Below are 7,894 nucleotides of genomic sequence, written 5' to 3'. Positions count from 1 at the left end.
GATGTGTCATCGCAGAGCCCATGGGCCGTTAGGGGTCCAAGCAGCCAAAGCTGATGTCACTGGGGCAGGGAGGGGGGATAGGGCAGGGGGATGTCTGGGAAGGGACAGGCAGCCTCCGTTTCTGTCTGCAGAGGAGACAGGGGTGTCTGGAGTTTAGCCAGACCTGGCCAGAACCTGCCTCTGCTCAGACCTGGCATCTATCTCCCAGCACAGTCTGGATCAGTGACTCAGTTTGTGTTTGTTTATAGGCCTCAGTCTGGCTCAGAGGCTCTCCAGGGCCCTAGGCCCCCCAACCCCTCCCTGAGGGTTCAGCCTCTCTCCCTGCCCTGTGGTCTCTTCCTCTACTGTGCACCCCTAAGGAGGCTGGGGAGAGGCTTGAGGGGGTCCGTGAGCTTGAATGAAGGCAGATCCATCTCCCCTTCACTAGCTTCTCTGACACTTGGCGATGTCAATGATTCAGAGAAGGGCTCCAGAGAAGCCAGCAGACTCCCCAAAGGGATGTGGGGCCCAAAGAAAGGTCCAGGACCCCGTCTTCCTTCTCTGGGCCTGAACCCCTTAGATGTCTCAGCTCCCAGGAAAGCTCTCTGGGGATCTCCCGGGGGCTGTAGGTGCCAGGCCCCGGAAGAGGGGGGAAAGGAAGAGATTAGGGGATGCTTTGAGTGAACAGAAGCCCACTCCCAGATGAAGAAAGGAGGATCTGGAGAGGCAAAAATACAAAAGAGAGACTGAGAAAGGGGAAAATGGGGAAGGCGTAGGGTGGAGGGAAACACTAAAGAAAGGCCAAGTCTGAGAAAGACAGAAAAGCGGCCCTTGGAGAAGGGCTTGAAGGCCCAGTGGGATAGCTGGCTCTCCTGAGGCAGGCTCCTCTGATGGACCATAAATCCTATGTGTTTGGGGGCAGGGCAGCACATTCCCACACTATTCCCATTCTCTTGTGACCCTCCCTAGCTTTTCTGCCTCAAGCCCACCCCTCTCCCCCATTTCCTTGCCATTCCTGGCCGTGGGGCCACTCCCGTGTTTTCCCATCTCTTCCCAGAAATTTCGGGCTGCTCCTTCGGAATGTTGGCGGGCCAAATGCTGCAGCCTGAATCAATGAAGCAGAGAGGCCCCATTCCCCCTGGGAGGGGGTGCGCTTCCCTTTCCCGACTCCTCCCCAGCCCCCTTGCCTGCCCACCAGCTGTTCCTGACCATCTCTCCCTCTTGTTCCCCCTTCCACACTCTGACCCCTCCCCCTGCACACACACACACTCACTCCCAACCTCTGACCCCGGGCCTATGGGGCGGCTGGGAGAGGAAGACAAAGGCAGGATTTATTGGTGGGGGTGGGGAAGTGGGCTGGAGGAAAGGGTTGGGGGCAGTGACCCTGACTGGGCTTGGGGAGCTGCCTCCTCCTCTTCTAATGGCTCATTCCTTCCTGCCTCATTTACTCCCGCCCTTGCTCCTGAAGTCGGGGAGCAGGCCGGCCAGCCGGGCGGGGGGACGACAATGACTCAATGGCCACGCTAGAAAGCCCACAGTGCCAGAGATGGAGCCAGACCGACAGGCAGAATCACCATCAGAATATGGCGGCACCAATAGCGTAGGACTAGGAGGAGATACTTTCTCTGTTCCATCTAGGGCCACGCAAAAGACACTGGGCTGCTAGAGCAGTGAGAGAGATGGAATTCTCCTCGGCCGTGGGGTGATGGGGTTCCCCCACGAGGGCAGGGGGACCTCCAGATCATGTCATAACCCGAAGCTGGGGGGATTGAATGGGCGAATCAGGGACAACTTCCTCAGAGGCCCTGAAAGCTGACCAAAGATCCCGAGAGGGAGAGAATTGGCCCAGTTGAGTCACCTTGAAGCAGTCCACCAACACCCCTTTCGCTGAGGATTTGGGCCCCCCACTTCCACCGCCATCTCCCTGGCAAGTGGGAAGGAGCTGGTGTGTCTGCCTTTACAGTAAATAGACTGTTGGCCCGAGTGTTCTCTTGGCAGCAGGCTGGGTGGGGGGCGTGGGGGGGAGTGGGAGTGGGGCAGGGAGGAGGGGATGGGCTGGTCTGGGAGTTTCCAAGAAACTGGACTATATATCTCTCTTCGGACGGCTCACGCCTTTTCCCGAGCTGGCTCCCCAATCGAGCCAGCCTCGAGAGTCCCTCCCACACTCTAGAACTCGAGAACGGAAGCGAACAGAACATGCACGCACACACGTGTACCTTTTCCCCAGCCCCCTCTGTACCCAGCCGCCTTCTCAAGACCCTTTCCTTGGTCCTTGACCTTGGGCGCCAGGCCACCATAGTGGAGCCGTGGAGAGTCGGGGCGAGCTAAAATGGCCTGGGAAGCCAGTGGAGGCCCCCTGGCTCTTTCCAGCCTTCCCTCTAATGATCACTCCCTTCCCTGGCATCTGGCAGCCAGTCAGTCCTCCCTGCAGTCTACCCTCTAGGCCTCCTGCTGTCCATGGGAGTAGGGGGGAGTATGGGTGGGTGGGTGTTAGTGCAGAGGGCTGAGAAAAGACAAAGGAAGTTGAGAGGAAGAAGGGAGGAGGACAAGAAAGGAGAGAGATGGAGACAGAGAAAGAGAGAGAGAGAGACACGTGTCTGATCCCCTCCCCAATCTGGGCAGCAGATTTACAGCCCTGGTTTGCAGTGGGGTGGGGGTGAGTATAAGGAAGACAGATCTGCAGTTCTGCCCTTAGAGTGTCTGGGTACTTAGCTTTAGCTCCCCCATTAGCATCAATCCCCATCTTGCTGCCCATCTATCTTCTGACATCAGCTCCTTCCCTTCCCTGTAGCTGGGCTCTCTGACCCTAAGTGGCTCTTAAAGGGCCAGCCCAGATCCCAGCTCCCCTCTCCCATTCCCCTGGAAGCCAGTTTTCTTGTGTGTGCTGACTGGCCTGCTCACAGAGTGAGGTTAGGATGAGGGCTGAGCCTGCTCGCCTTTGGGAACAGGAGCTCTCTGTAGGATCTCTGAGTGTGCCACCAAAAGCTCCGCGAGTGGGTCGCCCCAAGTTCTCTCTGCCCTATTGGGGCCCTCTCTCCCCAGTCCATCCACCTCCGGCCACCAGATCATTTGCTCAGTTTCTCCAGTTCCAGAACAAGTCCTGTTTGGCTTCGAAGGGCTCCAAATCCAAATCAGAACCCCGTCACAGAAGGCGGGCGTGGAGAAACATAATTTGGCTCCCTGGGAGCAGTGGAAAGACCTTTACTTTTTCCATTCTCTCAGCAGGCAGTGGGGATGATTGGGAAGAGAGCGGGGGAGGGGGGTAGAGCCTGGAGGAGATGCCCCATGCCCCACATTCCCACACACTTTTGCCAGGGACCAGACCCCAGGAGGTGGTCGGAGGGTGTCAAATCTGACTCTCCTGTAGAAAGGGGTGACGGGCCAGAAAAAGTCATGACTGGGTTTGTAGACTCATCTCCGCTCCTCACAAAGCACAGCTGGAAGAATAAAGGGCAACTAGAATGCCCGGGCTCCCCAAGCCATCAGCCCCCGTCCCATGAGGAGGGCCATGAGAAGTGTCTTGATCTACTTTCAATTTTGCCTGCTCCAAGAGCTCCCACGTTCCCCCTGGGGAGTTTACTGGAATGAAGGCTCTTCATGCTCTCTCTCTCCCCTGGTTCTACAGTCTCATGAGAAAAGGTTTTTACTTTTCTGGCCAGGGCAAGGGAGAGAAGAGGAAGAAGGGGCTGAGGCAGAGGAAAGATACTAAGCTAAACAAAACCCCTACCAGGGACAGCACTGCCCACTTCATTCCCCCCTCCATACACAGCTGTCATAGGTCTCAGTCAGATTCCTTGAAAAAGCTTTTTGCCCTAAATGTCTCTACGTTTCTCTCCTTTCACTCTCTGGATCTGGTTTCCTACTTTATCATTCAACTGAAACAGCTTTCCAAAATTACTAATGATCCTTCCTTCCTTCCTTCCTTCCTTCCTTCCTTCCTTCCTTCCTTCCTTCCTTCCTTCCTTCCTTCCTTCCTTCCTTCCTTCCTTCCTTCCTTCCTTCCTTCCTTCCTTCCTTCCTTCCTTCCTTCCTTCCTTCCTTCCTTCCTTCCTTCCTTCCTTCCTTCCTTCCTTCCTCCTTCCCACCCCCCCAACATTAAGTGACTTGCCAAATTTCACATAGCTAATAAGTGTGTGAACCTGGGAAAATGAGTCTTCCTAACTCTAGGCCTGACACTATCCCCTCTGTCCAGCCCATGATCTCTTAACTGCCAAATTTGATAGTCTTTTCTCAACCTTTCTCCTTTGGAACCTCTCGACACTCTTGATTGTCTTCTCCTCCTGGACAGTCCCTCCTCTGTGGGTTTGAATAACACTGTGCTCTCCTGGTTCTTCTCCTACACATCTGACCACTCTTTCTCGGTCTTCTGTCTTCCAGGCTCATCATAACATCTCATTCCCAATAAGTGTGAGCATACCCCAAGACTCTGTCCTAGGCCTTTTTTCTTTTCTCGCAGCCTCTGGTGATGCCCTCATTATTATCATCTTTATATACATGGCTCCCAAATTCATGTTTTCAGTCCTAATCTCTCTTCTGAGGTCTACCCCACATTGCCAGCTGCCTATTGGACATTTCAAACTGGCTGTCCAGGAGGCATCTCCAACAACATTCTTAAATTGTTTTTTCCCTCCCAAATGCTTCTTCTAAAATTCCCTTTGCTGTAGAAGGAATTACCATCCTTCCAGGCACCCAAATCCTCAACCTCGATTCCTCCATTTGCTCGCGCAACATAGCCAACCACAGAATGCCCAATCTTTTCATTTCTAACTTGACAACTCTCCCATACAGCCTTTCTTTTCACCCCGGTGCCACCCTAGATCAGGCTCTCTTCACCTCTCACCTGGAGTATTTGTTGCAAAAAGGAAGCTATTCTCATTTGGCCTCCCAGGCTCTGATTTTAGTCTCTCCTCCCCACAAATGTCAAAGTGATTTTGGACCACATCACAGTGCTACTTGGTAGACTCCAGTGGCTTCCATTACCACTAAGATCAAATTTACAACTCTTCTGTTCAGTCTTTAAAGGCCCTCTCAACTGGCTTCTTCCTACTTGTCTTACTCATTCCTGCTCTCTATACACTCTGTGTTCTGACTATATCCATCTTCTTGGTGTTTCTCACCCATGATGCTTCATCTCTCATTTCTCTGCCATTGTACTAGCCGTACCTCACTGGGAATGATTCCTTCCTCACGTCCATCTCCTGGGAATCCCTGGTTTCCCTTAACTCTTTTTCAGCTGCCAGAGACCCCCCTTCCCAAACTACCTTGTATTTGTTTGGTACCCATTCCTGATGTTTATATATGTACACATTATTTCTCCTGTTTCCTGCCTGCTTCTTGAGGATGGGCACTGCTCTTTATATTCTTGACTCTTAGCATTGAGGTGAAAAATAAATATTTGTTGATTGACTGAACATAACCATCCCCAAATCCTGGAGCCATAATCCTTGAAGTCATAAATTTAGCTGAGAAGAGGAGCAAACAGAGGAGTGTGGGGGTAGGGCAACAGGATCCCTCCCCTCCTCCCCTCCTCTGGTCTCCTGGTTTTATATCCTAGAAAAACTCTACTGGGTGTCTTGGGTTAGTAAGGAGGAAACTGTTTGGGGTTAGGGAAATTCTCCTTCTTACCCCTTGTTTTCCCTTTAGGATCTGACCTCTTCTTATCAAGCTGCTCTCCAAATCAAAGTAAATTCTGGCTCCCATTATTCTTTCTCCCACTTCCTTGGGTCTGTCCCTTTTCCATTCTCCCCTGTTGCTCCCTCATATCCTGTGTCGATGGATCTCGGAATGGAGGGCATGTGTTTGGCAAGTAATAGACCTGAAAAGTCTATTTCTAAGCTATCAGTTTCCTAAATTCTTTCTCTCCCTCATCAGTCCTCCCAATCTCGTTTCCCTCCCCCCAAACTTAGCTTTCCTGTGTCCCCACCTTTCCTCCTCAGTCCCCTTATTTTTGCCCCTTAATTTCCCCATTTCTTCCCCAGCCCTATCATCCCTATTGTCCCCTCCTTTACTCTCCTCACTCTTCCTTCCAGGCCCCACCTCCACAGTTCCCCCTCTCTTTCCTGTACTCCCCCCATCTTGCTTCCCAAGTCCTTCTATCTTTCTCCCTGAGAGAAAGGAGGAGGAAGATGGGGAGGGGGGGTCAGGTTTGAAGAGGGAAGGAGGGAGAGGAAAGAGGAGCAAGATGGGAGAGAAGGGGGGAGGAGCATCCACTCTCTGGTCCCCCTCCTCTCCCCCCTTTTACTCTTTCACTACCCCCCCTCCCAATTCCCCTAGCCAGAGGCCCATAAATCAGAGCCTGGGAAGCTTGGCCAATGGCAGAACAACTCGTAAATCGGCCTGTCAGGCTCAGCCAATGGGGCAGGGTGCTAAATCAGACTCTGTCAGAGCTTAGCCAATGGCAGCCCTTGAAATGACCATAAATCTGCCAGAGAGAGACAGAGAAAGAGAGAGAGAAAGCAGCAGAGAGAGGGGAAGAGGGTAGAAGGGGGGGGGGGGGGAGAAAGAGGCAGGGGGAGGGGAGAGAGAGAGAGGAGAGAGAGAGAGAGAGAGAGAGAGAGAGAGAGAGAGAGAAAAGGAAGGATGGAGGAAGAGGAGAAGAAAAGAAAGTGAGAAAAGGAATGAGAAGGAATCTGATGAAAAGACATCCAACTCAAGCCCAAATAAGAAACAGAGACAAAGAGGCATTAACATGCACCCCCACAAAAAACCTATGCCATGCTCCTTCCCAGAAGCACATATATACACAGGACGGAGTAGAACTAAATGAATTCATCCATTAGCCATCAGTGGAACCTATACATGCTCATTCTTAAGTATTCTCATACTCGGATCCCCTCCAGTTTTTCACTTAGATCACATACACAACAGCTATTTGCATCTCTGAAGGCTGTTGCTGCCCCAACCCACCTTAGCTTCCCTAGAAGTTCCCTTTGGCCTTTTCAGCTCAGAGAAAGGTCCCTGCTCTACCACCCCTGGTAGGCTGCTTTCTCACCCTCTGAGAGTTTCCAATTCTCCTGTCTCCAGGAGCCTAAGCCCAATGCCAATGGCTGCAATGAAAGATCACATCCTCTAGTGATCACAGCCCTCTGGAGACTGTCTAAGGAGCCTGTCCACCTTTCTCTTCTCTCCTTCATTTCCTTTGCTCACACCTCTCCCCAAAGTGGAGATTTCACTGGGTCTCCATGACTGTGAAATATCTTTTGAGGAGGGGGAGGAGGGGGATCCTAGAAGAGAGAGTCTTAGAGCAGGAGGTCAGCTCCTTGAGTCGCCTGAATTTCCTGCATATGATAATGTCCATATGTTTGAGGAAAGGGGGTGGGGGTGGGAAGAGAAGAGAAGACAGGAAGGTCTGTGTCTGTCTCCATTTTCCCTGAACTGGCCTCCCCCTATGAGTTCAAGTCTTCCTAACATGGGGTGGGGGTGGGGGTGAGGGTGAGGGGCATGGCCTTGGGACGTTTAAAGAGGTTTATCTTGGTTTCTGTTTAATGTTGTCTCCTCCATCTCTCCCCCCACCCTAAGCTTGGAGAAATAGGGAAATAATTGGGGGAGGGGGCAAAACTTCTGGGCAGATGCCCACTCCCCTTTCTCAGGCCCCAGATGCCCAGCTTTGCCCTTCCCCACCCCCACACCTGAGGTAGAAAATGTGAAACCAGCATCACCTAGTGGCCACACATGTTTCATGGTCAGACTACCTTCCCACTTCCCTCCTCCTGCCATGAGGAAGCCAGGGCCCCTCTCTAGGTGCCCCTGAGGTTCCTTCCCCATTGTTCCAAATGTTCCTCTTTCAGAAGTTAGGATGGTTGCTGAACCAGCTGATGGGGGTGGAGGCCCCCCAATATATCTCCACAGTGCCCCCCAACTTCTGCCCCATCATTTCTAGCTCAATTTCCTGGGCAAAGACAAAACTAAAGATCCT

The sequence above is a fragment of the Monodelphis domestica genome, chromosome 5, assembly GCF_027887165.1.
Source record: "Monodelphis domestica isolate mMonDom1 chromosome 5, mMonDom1.pri, whole genome shotgun sequence".
Lineage (NCBI taxonomy): Eukaryota > Metazoa > Chordata > Mammalia > Didelphimorphia > Didelphidae > Monodelphis > Monodelphis domestica.
Note: the sequence above shows the minus strand (reverse complement) of the source record.